Consider the following 12,563-nt stretch of genomic DNA (forward strand, 5'->3'; position numbering starts at 1 on the left):
TTTTTAGCATTAGCCTCTCAGTAATAAACTTCTGCAAAGAATGACATGAACATTTCTGCAGCCACCAGACAGATGGCCTCCATGGATAGTCCCCGATCCATTATGGAGGGCACCCTCTATTCAGATTTAAAGATTAGGAACAGCCATCAACTTTAATGGTCCAGCGGTCAGACTGGCATTTTGAGATCCCCAAGCTGTGCGATGGTAGCTATATTGCTGATGAACCCAATAATTGCCGTTATCTCTTTTGGGAGGAGAGATGCTTCATTTAAAAGAAGGAAGAGGAAGGGAGAAGGAGAGCGGAGCATCTCTCTGGGCAAAAGCTTTGGAGATGTGCTTCCATCGCTGGGAGCAGTGTGCCTGAAAGCAGACCTTACCCATTTCCCACTTGCATCAGGTGTGATGGTTTGGACCCAGACACACTTCTGAACACTCTCTCATGGATACTGTGATTAAAGGGCGGCCAGTGCATCACCAGAGGGTCGGGTTAATCCCAGGCTGATGGTCATGTCACACAAATCAGAAACCACTAACCAGAAGAAGGCGAGGAGCTGTCAGTGTGGCTGCCTGGTGTCTTCAGAGACACAGAGGTAAGCCCACAACCACCAGCTGAGTGGGTTATTTTAGCAGGCTAACAGCAAGCTGGCTCTTCCTGATGGAGGAACAATTAATCCCGAGCAGAATCTTTACTGGTTGGGCTGTCACTAGAGGGAATCGACTCTCACCTGAAGGTAAGAAGCAAGATCCCCTCCTTGCTCCTCTCCACGCACATTCCCACACCTTGGTATTTGGTGCTGCCAGAGCTTGGGTGGGTCAGGGCTGGCACCAGAGGTCATCCTCAGCTCCCTTAAACCCCCCTCGCCTGCCGGGTTTAGAGCTCGGAGCACACCTTTGATGTCTTTTCTACCTGGTGTCTGGCACTGGGAGCTGCATCAATAAATCTCTGGGCACTGCCAGCTCACAGCTGTGCTCCTGCATCCCCACCCCAGTATTTTTTTTACCTTTCCTGCACTGTTTTGCCCAGGACCTTGGCAGCTTCCTTTGCCTTAACTGTATCTGACATGTAGCAGTTTGGAACTCAGTGCAGAAGGCAGGTCACACTCTTAAGTCCAAGTTGGTCATAGATATATTATAGCAAATATGACGAATTACATCCTGGATGAAGTTTGCCTCTGCATTCCTGCTCCTGTCACCCAGGCCATTCTGCAGGTAATGAGGTGTAAGCGAGGGAGCCCGGTGATGCTGGCTGTGCCTGCTCTTCCCCAGCAATGGGGATGGGGTTGCACTGCAGAAGAGAGCAGGAGTGGGGACAGGTCCTGCCTAAGGGTCCCATACTGTCAAAGTTGCCCACAGCAAAAACTTTACTTGTCTTTCCCAGGTTGGGACACAGACATCTTTCCAGTCACAATTTGAATTTTGCTCTTTAGCAAAGTGAAATCACTTTTTCAAAGGGAAAAAAGTAATACCCTGAAAGCCCAGTGTGGGTACAGATTCAGCCAGGGTTGAATCCAGACTTTCTCCACCAAAGTGGAGAAAAGGAGGCTCAGGGGAGACCTTATCACTCTCTACAACTACCTGAAAAAGAGGTTGTAGTGAGGTGGGTGTCAGCCTCCTTTCCGAAGTAACAAGTGATAGGATGAGAGGAAATGGCCTCAAGTTGAGCCAGAGAAGGTTTAGATTGGATACTAGGAAAAATTTCTTCACCAGAAGTGTCATCAAGCATTGGAACAGGATTCCCGGGGAAGTGACTGAGTCACCATCCCTGGAGGTGTTTAAAAGACATGTAGACATGGCGCGCAGTGATGTGGTTTAGTGGTGGCCTTGGCACTGTTAGGTTAATGGTTGGACTTGATGATCTTAAAGGTCTTTTCCAACCTAAATGATTACATGGTTCTATGAGTTTAATGTCCCGGCTGTGTGACCATGCACAGTTCTGCTCCAGCCTGTCCTCCCTGGCAGTGACAGCCGCGTATTCTATGTACTAAAGTACCTCTAATGCATTCCTTGATTTGTCTGCACAGGAGGAAAATGCAAAATGCCATGCCTGTCTGGTGTCTCCAGCATGGGTACATGCAAAAAGAAACACCCTCTTCCTCCCACGTGGGGTTTGGGTTGTAGCCAGTACTGTGCTGAGCGCACCTCAGTGGTTAAGAAGACCAAAGGAGCTATCTGGCAGGCAGCCTCCCCAGGGTTTGCTCCGTTTCACCTTTGCTGGACCCTATGTTGCTTCTGAGAACTTTTCTACAGCATCTTTGCCATGGTGGTGACTGCAGGGACAGCCCACGCTCACTGTGCTGTGGCTATGGGAGCTGATGGTGGGGGTCTGTGAAGCAGGGATGGGGTGCTCCTCACCTAGGTCTCAAACCAAATGTTTGAATAAAGTTGGGCAAGAATCCAGTAAGAGAAATCACAGAGTTTGGAGAAATGCTGAGGTGCCCAGGCTTGGAGGAGACTGCCAGCTAGCTCATATAATTAGGCTATTGGCCCGTCCCATCTAACGGAGAAACACAGAACTGGTGTAGATAATCCTGTGCCTGAAGCTGGGATTCATCTTCCATTTGGACTGTTTCTCCAGGGGCAAAATGTCTTTGTGAGGGTTTTTTAAAAGTGTTTTGGGAGCAGCCAAGGGAAAGGCCACGTGCTGAGCACCACAGCATGGAGCTGGGGAGCATCATCCTCTTGGGGACCCCGGGAGCCCCCGCTTGCTGCAGCTGGCAGGAGCAGCAGGCTGCCTGCCTTCAGCTCCCCCCCGGGGTGCCGTGTGGGAGCACTGCTGCCCCCCCCCTTATTGCGAAGGTGCGATGGCAAAGCGGTGGTGAGAGAAGAGACCCTTCTTCCTCCTGTCAGACCCAGCTGGTGTGAGAAAATTCCTGGGGCTGTGGCGATGGCTGAACCTCTCAGCCGAGAGCCAGGTTGCTGCTGAACCCATGTGGTTTTACTCTTTATTCTTTTTTCAATACTTTCCTGGACCCTTTTCAGGGCCAATCATTGACTCTACTGCGGAGCGGATGCCGTGGGCAGCAGGGTCAATGCTGGCAGCTGGTTCCTTGGGGAAAGGTGAGCACAATGACTTTGTCTTAATATGCCATTAATAACTAGGAACAAAACACAAACACTGCGCACACTTTCCTTGGAGAAAATAAAATAAACTCAGCTAATTTAGACGTTGGTGTTGCACAGCCATGGTTATTCCTTTGCTGCATTCCTTCTGAATTAATACTTGGGAGGCTTGTGACAAGCAGGTTTGATACCTGTTAAAGGACATGGGTAGCAGCACCACATGGATATGGTGACACTGAGGGCATGCTGGGGACAGTGCCAATGCTATAGAAATGGGTTGTGAGTGCCAGGGATCACCCCACGTTGTGCCATTTGCCATCTCATCAGCATCGTGCATGGTGATGCCCCAGTGAGCTGCTGCTGCCAGGCACCCTGGCCATGCTGGGGAAACGTGATCTTTGGGGAAACTGGCTTTGGTAGCCCCACCATGCCCCACCTAGGGAGTCCTATGGGGTAAAGATAACCATATATAAGAAAAGAACTTCATTTTTAAGCAGGAGTGGCTTAAGCCAGCTTAAAAGCAGTTGTTGAACCCTTCTGAGCTACTTGGCAGGAGATATCATAGCTAGTGCTATTAGCTGCCCTTCAGGCACACCACCACCAGCCCACTGTCCCCCGTGGGACCCAGTGACGGCTGCACAGTATGGCAAGGCTCCCCAAGCAGGCCTCTGCAGGCCCCGGCTCTCCCATGAGGATCCCAAAGTCTTTTGGGACCGAGTCATCATGAGCCACATTGGTGAAACCTGCAGGACTGCTCAATCAATGCAACTCGCCAACCCCAGGTCTGCTCAGCCAGCACTGTTGCTGGAAACTAGATTAAAAAACAGGAAAAAAAGGTTTTTTTTCTTTTTTTTTGTTCCTCAAGTGTGATGCTCTTCCATGATGCTTGTGAAGGGAGATGCTGGCCACCCTGGCTGTACCTCCATGTGGCCCCTCCTGCACCCACCCCATGTTACCCAGGTGATGTTCTCCAGGCAGCAGAGGCTGGGGCCGCCACAGTTGCTATGACAACACTCAAAAAGGAGCCAGGAATTTTAATTTTTTTTTTCTCCCTCTCAAAACAAAATAACTTGTTTGAAGAAAAACCTCACTTTACATTTTGGGTGACTTTTCAACCCCCCATGTTAACCTTCTCTGTACAGTTCACAGCACCCATACTGGGCAGGATGCTCAAATGGGACAAAAAGTCCCTGCCAAGCAGCACGTGTGCGACCATGTGTGGGATGGTCTGGAGAGGTGGCAATGGAGGGGACCAGAGCTGCCTACTTCTCTGCTCTGTCCGGCAAAGTTACTCTCAAGGCATTTTTGTGCTTTGCACTCCCCTGCATTTCTGGGAGGTTTTGACACCATTCAGAATACAGGGAAAGGGATGAAGGGGATTGTGAAAGAAAAGTGTAATGAATTTCCATATTCTGGTAGCTGATTCTCAAAGCTGATGTTAGACCATTCCTCCACTAGTCAGCAAGGTTTGTACTGTTTCTTGCATTTCCCACAGTCTTTCTAGTTTTAGTTTCTTTTGCGCCAGCAGCCTTTGTGTCCCAGCTACCAGTTTCAGTGCTCTTATTTGGCTGGTGTTTTTAAACTTCCTTTTCACGCTTCAGCCAGCACCAATTGATGGTAATTCTCCCACCAGCCCATGCTTGCTCAGTTTGGGTGTGCCACAAATCTCAGCAAGCCTCCTCACAGCTGAACCTGCCAACAAGCAGGAGGCACCAGTGACAGCCACAGGCCTCGATAGGAAGATCTCCTGCTCCCAGGTTTCCTGTAGACCACGTGGCAATTGCAGACATATCCGATCACCGGCAGTCATCATTTTGAGTGGCCTGAACTGCCATGTCTCCTGGAAACCTTTTCTGTACAGGATCAGCTCTCTTAATCTATGTGCACTTGCTTAGCCACGATGGTCACAGTATAAAATTCAGCAGCAGCATTTAGAAACAAGAGAGGGATGAGTGGGCATGAGGAAGAGGAGGAGGAGACCAGCAGTGGAAGGCTGAGCCTGAGGTGCAGACTCTGGACGTGATGGCAGATCACCCATGTAGGATTTAGACCCACCAAGCAAGGGGACTTTCTTGAAACTGTCCATCTCTCAGCTAATGCCACCATCAGAGCATGGGGCTGATGGCACAGGCAGCATGGTTCCTTGCTGCATCGCTTTATACTACTTACAAGCACTTTCCTAAGGATAAAGATAAATGCCCTGCCTCTGGGTTCGCCTTGTTCTCCCCTGGGATGAGCAACTCCCATCTCTGTCCTGGAGCATGTGTCACTTCAAAGTCTTCACCTCCATCAGCTGCACAACTCTGTCTTACGTGCTTTTTCCAAGGCAAAACTGCTAGTTGATTCCTTCCTCAGCAATGAGATTTAATTCACCCTTCAGTCACTAGTCATTTCCACACCTTATGGCAATAAGGACAAATTAGCACCTTAAATGAGAGAAAGGTGCTTCCAGGAAATGGGTTTAATTTCTAACGGATTTTTGAGAAGGTGCTGTTAACTTTGGATCAATTGGTTCCTCTGCTGTGCGTGTATGAAGGAAAAGGGTATAAATAGGAAAATATGCCACATGCCTGTGTTGTGCATGTCACTGTTACAGAAAAAACACTTTCTGAGTGGTGTTGGGAGCACCTGGGGGGCTTCCAGGGCATTGTGGTGGTCCCTGCCCGCATACTGCCTTCGCCTGCACCAGAAGCCGACAGCCACAGTGAGTATATTATTCTGGATTGCCCAGTGCCCTCTAAAACTCAGAGGTTTCAGTGCTTAATCAAAAGGTAGTTGGAAATGAGCCTCAAAAGGTGTAGGACCCTGTGCCCCACTGCCCATAGCCACCCACATCATTGAATAGTGGTGAGATTTACCTTCCAGCTGGCTTCCAGGGAGTGCCTTTTCCTTAAAAATAGGGGAAAATTAATTTTTAATGTAAAAATTTGTGATGTGAGGTGTTAACACCCAGCTGCAGGGGGTGGCATGGTGTGATTACCTCTGGAAGTCAAGCTCAAAGGCACATTCACTAGCTCTACCCAGGGGATCGAGAGGATTTTTGGTACTTTAGAGAATTGACCACAGCCTTACCAGACTGGATGGACATCTTGGATGACTAACTAGTGATTGACAATGAATTGGCACCTGCAGGCATCCCCTGTCACATGCTGGGAGAGAGGATGGAGCCACACAGCAGGGATGTGGATAAGCTGGGGCTGGATGAAACTGGTGCCCAAAAACTCCTGCTGTGACTTTAGGTTTCATACAAATAAGAAGAGATAAAGTGAGTGGATTTGACCCAGGCAGGTTTTTGCCTTTATCTGTGTATCCTAGAGTAGCAAGCATTTTTTTTTTCATCTCAGAATATTAATATTTTACTATTTATGCCACCAGCATGGCAATGAGAAGCCAAGCTTCAACAGTTCATTTCCTTAATCAAAAGCTGCAACCACGATCCCTCACAGCCATGGGTGACAGCAACCCAGACTTAGGAGCTGTCGCCACCTGAAGTGCCACAGGAAAGGTTTTATGACAGCCTGCTAAAATGAACAGCAACAAATTGCTAGGATCAGGTTGGTACCCACCCAAGTGCGCCCAAAGAACAGAAGGGTGAGAGCGTAACTGCTCATTTATATCAGCCTCTGGCAAACATGGTACCAGATTATTATTAGTATTTTTTTTAATGACTCCAGGGCAGACTCTGAAGAAGTCCAGACCAGTAAGCCTGACACCTGAAACAGAAAAAAATACGTAGAAACTATAGCAAAGTATACAGACATTGCAGATCCTAGGATAAATGTGATGTATTAGGGAAGAGGCAAAATGGGCTTTTACAAATGGAAGTCTTGCCTGATGAATTTGTTTGTGCTATCTGCACGAACAAAGAGGTAACATTTTCCTAAATGGTCTGACAAGGTACGGATGGATGGATAGATACAGTAAGATAAGGAAGTTTGCTAATGATGCAGGATTGTCTAGGAACATCAGAGATGGTGCAAAAATATTGCAAAGTGTTTCTTCATATTGATGACTGGGCAGTAAAAATGTTAGTTAAGCTGCCTATTATTAACCACAAAAAAATAGGACTCAGAAAAAAAATAGTTCTAACTATTCATACACTTCAAGGTCCAAACTAACATGATATTTGGATCACTTTGGGTAGAAGTCTGAAAATATCAGCTGAGTGCTGCACTTATACCATGAATGATTCTGGGGAGCCTTTGGGTTTAGGATGTTACTGAGCTGGGTAAAAGGGTTCCTCAGGCACTGCACACATCATGTGGGGTTACGCTGGCCTCCCAAACCTCCCTCTTCTGCTTGGGCACAGCCAGTCCTCCCTGTGCAGCCCTTGTGCCCATGTTTCTGTGCCCTTAGCTCCTTGCTGGACAGTTTAAACTTTCAGGCTATTAGGCTATTTATGTGGCAGCTGGTACCTGGCTAAATCATGTACAGTGTCAGCAGTACTCACGCAGATGAACGGCGAATAGCTCCACAGCTACTTAATGCCGGCAGGGAACATTTTGATCAGCCCATCTTGACCCTGTGGGTAACACAGGCCAGCAAATCTGCCTTGGTAATTTGTGTACCAGGCTTGTACCTTTGGCCCGAGGCTGGAGATGATGCTGAACATCCACTGCCGGACTCCTGAGTGTGACGTCAATACTGTTTTTCCTTAAGACAGGTACCAGCTCAGCTGCATCCATCTCTCTTAAAGATAAATTATACTTTATTGCATGGTATTGCTTAGGACAGAAAAAAAAAAATCTCATTAGGCACCAGAAATTTGGCACTTAAAACTCAGAGTAATAAATAGCTTGACCAAAGTAGTTTTTTGTCCCTTTCCACCTTGTCTCTCCTTTTTCCCTTTCTGCCTGCATACACGCACACCGGCTCTCTGGAAGCACAATGGGGCTGGTGGGATGGCAGAGGATGGTTGCATGGTGTCCCTGGGCATTACTGGGGGCAGCATTGGGAAGCAACAGGCCAGCAGAGATGTGCTCTGCCTCCCCACAGCCCCACTGACACCATCTGCCCAAGCAGGGTGGTTTTCTTCTCCAGGAGGGGACAGCAGCGGGAAAAGCCAAAGGCCTCTCTTTGGGCATGTCTCAGGGTACATCTACATCTCTGGGTACATCCAAGCCTCATCTTACACCCAAAGTCATCCAGCCCTGGGTATGGGGTGACCTCCACTTTCCACATGCGATAAGCACTGCAAGGCATCTGGCTCCAGCCCTCCTTGGGCCATGGGGTGCTTGTCTGGCCCCGGGGAGGGGACATGGGCAGGAGTTCGGGGAGCTGGGCACAGCCAGGCTCACCTCACGCAGAGGTTTTTAGGGAGCCCTCACTCACTAGCCTGCCCTCGTCTCTCAGCAGCTGCTCGGGGACTCTCAGGGAGCATTCTGCTGTGTCCTGCGAGCCCCTGGACATGGTGGCGTTGGGCAGAAGGATGCCTGTGGCTACTGGCAACCCATCTGGAGGGATGTATCCTGGGCAGGGTATGCTGGTGTTGCCTGCTCTGTCCTCCTCCCTTCCCACCATCTTCTCCCAGCAGAAAAGCCGAAGATTTAAGGAGTTACGTTTTCCCTGCAAGTGCAAGTCCTCCTCAGTGCAAGCCAATTTATTTGCTGGTAATAAAGACGTTTCCTCCCTCCCCTGAAAAATGAGGCATGCAGGCAGTAACCATAGCCTTGGAAAGGTCCCAGAGCTGAAGGCCTTGGACTGCTGAGGAGCAGGTGGCAGCAAACACTGACTCCCAGCTTTGGGATTAAGGAGGCAGCGGGTGAAGCGAGGACCTAATGCGGGCTGTTGCTGCCACCTAGCCATGCCCGCCGCTCAGGCACAGCACAGCCCTCACCCATATACCCTTTTTAGTCTGTTTTCTGTGCAGGATTTTATGCATCTTTCCTCTTCTGAGCCACCACGGAGAAGGTATCTTTCAAGGCCTCTTTGTTTAGCCCACCCTTTCTGAGATTGCTGCCATAGCTGCTGCAGTATTTAAGGCCAGGACACGCAGCAGCTCAGTGGTCAAACTAGTTCGGGACATGCCGGCTGTTCTCCCCACTCCCTGGCCGTGGGTCCACATCCAGGGAGTGTTGTGGGTTGCATCCTCCCACCCACTGAGGCTCAACTCCCCTGAGGGGAGATACCCTCCATGCCCTGATGCTGGTGTGGACATGGGACCCTGCAATCTCCCACCAGCCTGCCCAGTGTCCTAAACCTGAGGCTGGGAACGGATCTCTGCTTTTGAAGCCATTTGCTCCCTGCAATGCCTGTAGCTATCGGCTAACCTGGGAGGAAAAGTGAGTGGCAGTCCCCAGTCTGATGGGCACCACATTCAGCTGGGGACACACACAGGGACACTGCTTCTGTGGGAGTAACCTACTTCATCCCACGGAGCAGAAGAATGCAGCTTTTTCTTTGCTCCCACAGCCACACTCTGGCTTTGGTTTAGCACCCATTACCACTTCTTGCCCCACCCCACTTTTTTTTTTTTTTTTTTTTTTTTTTGAGGAGGGAGCGGGTCCTCTCTCAGCAGTTACAGAGACAGCTGCCCAGTTTAGATCCATTTTAGCACTGGAGCACAGGCACCTCACCCAGCAGAGCCCCACCAGTGGGAAGGCAGCCAAGGACTTGGTGGTGTCACAGCCCGAGGGGACTGTGCTGCCGAGGCTCAGCCCCACGGCGTTGCCAGACCTGCTGGGGAGCAGGGTGAGGACAAGCGCGCTGGGACTGGAGGGGGCTTCGGGAAGTCCCTAGCCCCAGCTCCTGCTCCAAGCAGGATCAGCTGCAAGATCAGCCCATGGTTGCTCAGGACCTTGGCCCATCATGTCTCAAAAGCCTCCAGAGGTGGAGCCCAGCCAGCCCCACCAGCAGCCTGGTCCCTTCCTGGCTGTTCTCATGGGGCAAGTTTATCCTTGCACCCAGCCTGACGTCTCCTCTCCCCGCCCAGTCCCAACTTGTGGCCACTGTCACTTAACATCACCGATCCTGCGAAGCTGCTCTATGGAAGATGGCATAAATTGGTTCCACGGACTTACCCTCCCCAAAAAAACCCTGACAACAGTGAACCTAAATTAACCCCAGGAGCAATAGGGAAGAATAAAAAATGTCACAGAACTAGCTACTAGAAGAACCAAGCCTTGGATTGGGCTCCAAGCAGAAAGCTAGAAGCTGACAGAACATTTGAGGTAACAGCCTTAATAAATAATAAAAATGCCACTCATTTTGAAGTTTTCTGTGTACTAAAAACCTCAAATTTTCTGTTTCCCATTTCTTTGAATGGATAGGAAGGAAGCTTTGTTTATTTGGGTTTTTTGGGTTTGTTTTTTTTTTTTTTTTGGTTTTCTTTTTTTAGCTGTGCAATAGTTTAACTATTACTTTGTACATTTTTTTTTTCTTGTACTTTTTTATTTGTGTTTGTTCTTTCTAATAACAACTTGCTCATGCTGCGGTCTAACATTGGGAGTGTGGGATTCATTTGAAAGCTTTCCATTTCTCTCCTTTCTCCTGCCTTCCCTGCCTCTGACAGACAGGGGTTTTTTGATGCTTTTTTTGAGCTGAGCTCCATCTTGCGGGCTTTTGCTTGGCTAATTAGTCACCACACCCTTATCTCTGAAAGGATCTCCCTTGGCCCGGGTCAGAGGAACACCCCTGCTTCCCTGTAGTCAGGTATAATCACCCACTGGGGGATGAAACCCACATGGCACAAGCAGATGAGTCCTATAGCACCTACCTCCCAGGGAGTCTGGCGAGCCATCCTGGCAGTGTGCAGGAGGAATTTCCCTCCCCCGAATCAGCAGTTCTGTGGTGAGTTGGATTTTCTTTTGTTTTTCATTTTGGTCAGACGCTTTAATGGTTTAATGCAAGTTTTGACTGCCGGAAAGTGGGACCATAGTTGAGAAACATTTACTGAGCTGTTACAGTGAAATGCTGTTGCTACTGATGAACTATAGTTAACAGGAAGTAACTGAAGAAATTTTTTTTTCCTCCTTTTAACTATAGTTAACATGAAGTAACTGAAGAAATTTTTTTTTCTGCTTTTTTTTAAGCAGAAATGTTTTTATCTAGCAACACAATAGATGGTTTTCTTGTCCTCACAGTAAAGGCAACAACACCTCTGTTGTCTTACTAAAAACTGCATCCACATTATCCTGTTCAAGCATTGCAACCCTATTCCTTGCAAGAGTGCTGACCTAGAGTAATATTTTGCTCTACCCAGCTAGCTTAGTAACCAGATACAAAAGAGCGATGATGCTTAAGCCCACTGACTGCCCAAATCCTGCTCTTCCAAGGTAAGGAACTGCATTTTAAGGGTTGATGAAATAATACCTGTGACTGCAAAGTACTTAGGGAATCCTTCGTACTGAGCTGCTACAGTTGCCCTTTCTCAGCTCGTGTGGGGTGCTTGCTGTGTTCCCAAGGTACGTAGGCTGACCCTGCACTTCTCCAGTGATGTTAAGCTGTTGGTAGCATCCCCTCTGGGACCATCAGTCCCTTTACACCGCGGGTCTGAAAGTGTCTCTGCCTCTGCTTCCTTCCCTGAATTGCTTCACAGCCTTGCTGTCTCTTGCCCACTGTCTGGACTGGAACACGGCAGTTGGCTCTGCACCACAAAGGCAGGGTGAGCCAATTAGTCCTTTGCAAAGCACACCGGGAGCATGAATTGAAGAAAGTACAACTGTAAGGCACTTCTTTTTTGTGGGCAAGACTGGGACCAGCTCCCTAAAATGAGGAAGAGGAGGATTCGTTTCAGTGTGCTAACGCTTTTGTCTTTAGGCAAAGACTAAGAGACTGAGCAAAATTGTTGCTGTAGTGTAAGACTCAAGAAACACATGCAAATAAGGGCCTAATATTAGTTGGACTGTAGCGGTATTTGCAAGACAACATGGACACAAGACTGCAGTGCACTCCCCGGAGGGAACTTCTCTTTGTCTGCCAGTACTCAAACATTTGCCTGTAAGGTGGGTGGCCTCTCCTTACCGAAATGGAGGGGATTCAATGGGCCACTGTTGTTTGTGTCCAAAGTGCTCACCCTTGCCTTAACTCTCAGACTCACTGCAAAGGGCAACATCTTGGTGGCTGCACCCCCTCTGAGTGCTCATCATCAGCTTTCCAAAAGTGGCACCACTCTGGTTTAGCTGCTCTAAACACCTTCTGTATGCAGAGGACTACAAAACCAGATGAAGAGCAATAGCAAAGCTTGCCAAAATATAAGTCCCAGGCCCACGTACGCTCCCTGTACTGAATGTATTTTCAGGATAGTCAGATACAGTCTTTTAACAAGCTAAAGACAAATTTGAATTGGAGGCATTTGTGACAAGGCTCTTGACACCAGACCATAGCCACTGAGATACTGCCTTCAAACTGTAAAGAAAACCAGGTGATGCATGTCAAAACCATGGACACTTCTCTAAAGCAAATTGATCCCGCTTCTTTTGGTACTGATCAGTGCTTATTTCAAGATAAAATTAAAAATAGTAATTAGTATTGCAATGACTAATGCCCTTTTACTTTTTAACAAT

This window comes from Tyto alba, unplaced genomic scaffold (assembly GCF_018691265.1).
Source record: "Tyto alba isolate M040663 unplaced genomic scaffold, T.alba_DEE_v4.0 Super-Scaffold_40, whole genome shotgun sequence".
NCBI lineage: Eukaryota > Metazoa > Chordata > Aves > Strigiformes > Tytonidae > Tyto > Tyto alba.